Source organism: Schistocerca serialis, chromosome 9, assembly GCF_023864345.2.
Source record: "Schistocerca serialis cubense isolate TAMUIC-IGC-003099 chromosome 9, iqSchSeri2.2, whole genome shotgun sequence".
Lineage (NCBI taxonomy): Eukaryota > Metazoa > Arthropoda > Insecta > Orthoptera > Acrididae > Schistocerca > Schistocerca serialis.
The window spans coordinates 102,697,797-102,703,849 of record NC_064646.1 but is presented as its reverse complement, the minus strand read 5'-3'; the positions used below and the strand labels follow the sequence as shown (position 1 = coordinate 102,703,849).

At 43.6% G+C, this 6,053-nt stretch overlaps 1 non-coding gene across 1 annotated transcript; it reads left to right on the top strand.

The window, feature by feature from the left end:
* Positions 1–4,416: 4,416 nt before the first annotated feature.
* On the top strand, positions 4,417–4,491 carry Trnas-cga (transfer RNA serine (anticodon CGA)). Its single transcript has one exon. It is a non-coding gene; the product is annotated as a tRNA-Ser (tRNA).
* Positions 4,492–6,053: the final 1,562 nt, after the last annotated feature.

Below are 6,053 nucleotides of genomic sequence, written 5' to 3'. Positions count from 1 at the left end.
ATAGGTCATAGTGCAGTTGCATTTGATACTACATAAGTTACACAGTATGCTGAACAACGCCGACTTGAACTGACGGCCTTGGTCTGTAGTTACTGTATCTGGCAAGTTTAAATGCGCTATCCATGTCTGTGCAAAGGCGCAATCAGTGGACTCTGTTGTGATTTCCTTGAGAGAGACCATTTCCACCCATCAGGACGCTCTATCTATCATTGACAGAAAACGATTGAATCTGTCTGACTCTGGTAGAGGCCAACTAGATCGATATGTACATGTTGGAAGGAAGCTTTCAGAATTTCAAACTGACATAATTGTGGTCGAGTGTATCTTCCAACTTTACTGTGTTGGCATGGTTTGCTTGCCTGCGCCTAAGTGTGGAAGTCGTGGTTGATGTTGGGCCACATGAACCATCATGTAATGATGTGTACTGTGGGTCTGACGTTCAGGTGGGACAGGCTGTCGAAAACAGTGCAATGCAAGAGACGTCACAGGGGATCGACATTTCAGTCCTAGATTTTATTTTTTTTATTTTTATTTGGTATGCGTATTCCATGGATCCATACATGCGAGTGATTCACCTGGATGTGGAATGTGTCAATACAATTGTACAAATACAATTAATGCTACAGAATAGTAATATAATACAATGATATAGATATTAATAAGTATCACTTTTTCTCATTTACAAGCTGTCATTTAACTAGTATAGCAATTCACACTATAACATTAACATTATATTGTATCGTCCATCTAATCATTCCATTCTACAGTTGATGGTTGTCCTTATTTACAATTGCGAGTACATTTAATATATAAAAAATGAGGATGTCATTCAAATAGGCATAGCATAAAGCCAACTGAAAAAGTATCCACTTAATGAAGCAATACCACGTCTGAGCTGCATTATTCAACCTGTATAGCACAAGAAGATAGTCAAAGAGATCGAACGGTGTGATAATCGTGGTCTTTGTGATATCGTCTTTGTGCATGGGGCTTTGTAGGTAAGTTTTTTTTACAGACGGCCTCACGGAATATAGTTGCGTATGCTAGCGAGTGCTTGAAATCTTGTACATTGGGTACTTGGTAGGTAGGGGTGTTAATAACTCTATAGTCGCCACATAGTCTCAAAGTCTCATCTTTTTTCGTACTAATTTGGTTGGTGTCACTATAGGGCTATCGGATGGGTGACCTATGCCTGGATGTTACAGTTCGTCAGTCACCGCCTTCGCAGCATGTGAGTTAGCTGGGGTCAGTTGGCATTCTTTGTGACCTACTGGCAGTTGTCATTATATGTTGCACCGGCTTGTAGCTTTGTGCAAGGGTCAGTAGAGGGTGGTGACGGCTATGTCCAAGGTGCTGGATGTCGAGGCAGAGTGTACAATGCTATCCTTTGTGGTGTGCTGTGCACTCAGGGTAGTTGGCCCTGAGGGTGCTGGATGTGTGGGTGGATGGGCGTGGTTGCTTGGCGAGGGTGAGGCTGTGCCCACACTCATTGGAGCAGTCGGCATGTGAGATGACCTTGAGGGGCTCGTGCACTAGTACAGCAGATGTGACTTCCATGACGTAGGAGAGACGTGTTCTCAGCATGAAGTGTGTCGGAAGCTGCACAACAGTTATAATGCTCATGTGCCAACAATAGTTTTTATGCCATCGTCACAACTCCCTAAGTGAATTGACCTATGCAAAATCGTCGTCCTGCTGCTGGATGGGGTTGTTAGGGAGAATAGCCCTGGGATGCAGCGGCTTATATTGTGGTGCAGGAGTGAAGCATGTTGTAAGTCTGGGGAAGCTGGAAGTGATGCAGGAAGTCGATAGCCACTCAGTAGTAAACATCCATGTGTGTAAAACATCCACGTGAGTTGGTGATGAAGGAGCAGTTGTAAGATGTGTATGATAGATCTGTGCACCATAATCTTTGAATTATTTGCCACATGAAGATGTAGGGCTGATGTTTTGTCGACAGTTGATTTTCTCTGTAATTGTGTTAAGCTAATTTTGGATCCAGTGCCTACCAAAAAGTGATTGAATTGAAATTGGAGATGTAGAGTGGAGCTCCCAGATTTGTGTTCATGTTGGGAGGGGGGGGTGGGGTTATATAATCATCATAGTGACGGTCGGCGACTTCGCAGCATGACGCAAGCTAGAGTGACTGCAATGGAACCTCGCATAGTGAGTGTAGTTCATTCCAGACTCTTACTTGTAGTGCAAAACACTCGTTAAGCAAAATTATTTATCCCACATAAATTAATGTAAAATATAATAATGCGTTCCATGCAGAAAAAGTACTACAAGTTTTATCTTATTCATGCCACTTGTTTGAAGAAAATTATACTTACAGTATTATGTACTTAATTATTCATGATACATAATGTTAAAACAAAGTCAGCGCCAGCACGCCAGTCGTGAATGACAGAGAAGAGAAGGCTGTGAGAAGAAGTCAGCCAATCACACACTCACTGACCTACCTTACAGGACGACAATGAGATAGCAGCGGCCCCGACGTGAAAAGGACATAAGCGCCGCGCCCGACTGGTTGCAGCCCACTTCGATAGCAGCTTCAGTGTTAGCCACTTCCCTAGCTCTCTCTACATAGCGCAGACTTGGGTCTGACCATTCTGAAGAAGACTGATTATTTTGTATGTCGCCCTTTGCTTGCGACACATACCAAAGTTAAGTATTGTATCTTACCTTTTGTAGTAAAACTCATTAATAAGAGTTGTTTGATTGTTTGTCTAGCAAACCAAGTATGCAGGATTCCTAAACACAACACATAAATAATTCTTTCTTTACTAGGATGCTATCTATAGTCATTTGTTTCTGCCAATGCTTTAACACTTGACGAAAATACGACACAGTATTATCCTGAAATAAATTTGTAGTGTGCGTAGCCACTGCTTTATTTGGATGATGATTTTCAATGTACAGTGCAACCAATATCCATGTTTTCAGCATTTCTCTTATTGCGTCAGCAGATTGCTGCTTTGCTGTTAACGCCTCGAGCTCCTCCTCTGAAGAACTCCTCTCCACAACGTCCTGTTGTTAAACACATTACAACTCCATAAGCTCTTCGGCAGTCATTTCTTGACTTATCTTCCACAAGATCATTGATACCATGTTACCCACTTCTAGTCCCATGCTCTTGGTCAAAGACACAATCTCGTTGACTAGAGGCTCTACAGGTACTGACTCAAGGTCCCAGTTACGTTTCACAGAGCACTCCGACCAACGCTTCTTCCAAGCAGAAGTGAGTGTTCTCTTGGTAACCCCTTCTTACACCTTTTCGATCACCTTGATACAGGCAATAATGTTGAAGTGATACTTCCAAAACTCGCTGAGAGTGAGATCAGCAGCTTCAGCAACTCAAAGCAGTGTTCAAAGAGTGCTTCACTGTGGTACTTCTTGAAGTTAGAAATAATCTGCTCGTCCATAGACTGGAGTAACAGAGTGGGGCTGCGAGGTAGAAATTGGATCTTGATGAACTGATATTCTTCAAGGAGGTGGTCTTCTAGGCCTGGAGAATGGGCAGGAGTGTTGTCCATAACAACCAAGACATGGAGTGTCAGACTCATCTAAAGCAATTATTTTTCACCAAAGAACCAAACACTTCATTGATCTATTGATAAAAAAGATCATGTGTCATCCAAGCCTTGTTGTTGGACTTTCACATCACATTTAACCAGCTCTTTTGGACTTTACACTTCTTAAAGGCTCATGGAGTTTCTGAATGGTAAACAAGCAGCAGTTTAATTTTCAGATCACCGCTTGCTTTGGTACATAATAGCAGTGTGAGACGGTTTTTTATTGGCTTGTGACCAGGCAATCAATTCTGCTCTGCTGTTATAAGCCCGCCCCAGTGGCCGAGCGATTCTAGGCACTTCAGTCCGGAACCGTGCGACTGCTACGGTCACAGGTTCCAGTCCTGCCTCGGGCATGGATGTGTGTGATGTCCTTAGGTTAGTTAGGTTTAAGTAGTTCTAAGTTCTAGGGGACTCATGACCTCAGCTGTTAAGCCCCGTAGTGCTCAGAGCCATTTGAACCATTTTTGCTGTTATAAAGGTACACTTTGGTATCTCTTTCCAGAATCGAGCCGTCTCGTCACAGTTGTGGCAGATAACCCTCAGAATCTTGAAGTTGCTGATGAAGTTCTCTGCTGCCTTTGTGTCAGAGCTGGCTGCTTCACCATATCTCACAGCACTGTGGCTGCCGGTTCTTCTCTTAAACTTCTTGAGCCACCCACGTCTTCCCTTAAACTGCTGATGATGATCCTGGCGTCTTCTTTACGAGGTCGGCGAAAATCATTCTTGCCTTCTCACAAATGATAATCTTGTTAAAAGGATCGCAGGAGAACTTCTGTAAAGTTTGGAAGGTAGGAGACGAGGTACTGGCAGAAGTAAAGCTGTGAGCACCGGGCGTGAGTTGTGCTTCGGTAGCTCAGTTGGTAGAGCATTTGCCCGCGAAAGGCAAAGGTCCCGAGTTCGAGTCTCGGTCGGGCACACAGTTTTAATCTGCCAGGAAGTTTCATATCAGCGCACACTCCGCTGCAGAGTGAAAATCTCATTCTGATAATCTTGTTAACAATGTCGCCTGGCAATTCCTTTTCATTTTTCCCTATAAGGAGCAACCTTTCGACATCGTCCAGAATTCGAAATCATTGTTTCGATACTCTTGTCACTCCATTTGAAACATGTATCTCCTTAATCTTGTCGTAGTTCTTGAGGATAGTGCAAATAGTTGTATAGTTGTACTAATCGTATGTGTGCACTAAATCAGCAACGCTCACAAAAAGTTCGCTTTTTTTTAAATGACTATTTTTCATTCCTAAGGTCTTTTTCTTTCACGCATAGTCATCGTCTTGCGGCTTTATCTTCGCTCATTAAAACCTGCACACAAAAAAACACAAGCTTAGAAAAATGCGTGATCACAAGCTTCACTAAGATGGTAGCAGAAAGAACGCTAATCCCAAACTGCAGTATGTAATAAAGACCGTGTTAATATGCAGCTGCTGACAATGAAAGGTGTTCATATTATTGAACGTTTCCTCCGCCGCTCATGGACGGCTGGTAACGTCACACTAAATCGTCATCACTCTTTATGCCAAACATCGCTCATAAAGCGAGTCATTTTCTTTTGCAACTTGTTTTCCTCATTATGCGAATAGCGCGTTATGGGAGGTGCTCGCTAAGCGAGATTCCATTTTGGCCTGCATCTGGAGTTTGGGAATGCACACACGACAGTTACGTGTGATGGTGCCAAACAAACAACACTACCAACATAGCTGCGACCTTGAGGTGTCCGCAATGCCTGTGGTCTTGTTGCCAAGTAGTGCTCACATGTTGTGTGGGGTGTTCATTGCTCCTTTCAGGTGGGGGAACGCTGATGTCCTCTTCGTGCGTAATCGTGAGGGATCAGGTCTGATCAGTCGTCTGGATGCTTGGCAATAGGTGCCTGCTGTGTGGTGTGGAATTATTCACGTTGTTGATATTCTGGTGTTGTAGTGGAACCGTAAACATTCAGTCTGCCATTCCTTGGGTTCAGCTTCATGTGATACCACTGTCAGTTGTAGTCATGACAGATGTTCAACATTCCATAGTGTGGGAACGGCAGCATCCGGTAATGAGTTTGACGTCAAGTATAGCTCGGAGTCATCACCAGAGCTGAGATGACATTCTGTCAGCCAACTGTTCGTCATAGACAGCTCTTTTTAACTGTTGTCGTAACAGTGTAGATTTGGCTGTATCATGCTGGTTGTGGTTAGGCATATGACATCACTGATTATGTTCTACCAGGTGACAATCACGACGAATCTGGTGTCGTCATCTGAAACGCCTAATGATCACATTCAGTAGTGGTGAACTACAAAGCAGGTTGTTCTGGTTAAAACAGTGCAGTTTAGGCTTGGTGCTGAGTGTGTGAGGTATGAAATGGCTGTGATGAGACTCAGTGATGGTCGGCCAAGCAAGTATGGCAAAAGACCTTGCTGACATCGCAGTACAGGAGTAAATGTGGCTCCTGAGTGGCTACAGTACCCAGCTGGCTGTGTAGGTAGGTGTGAAGCA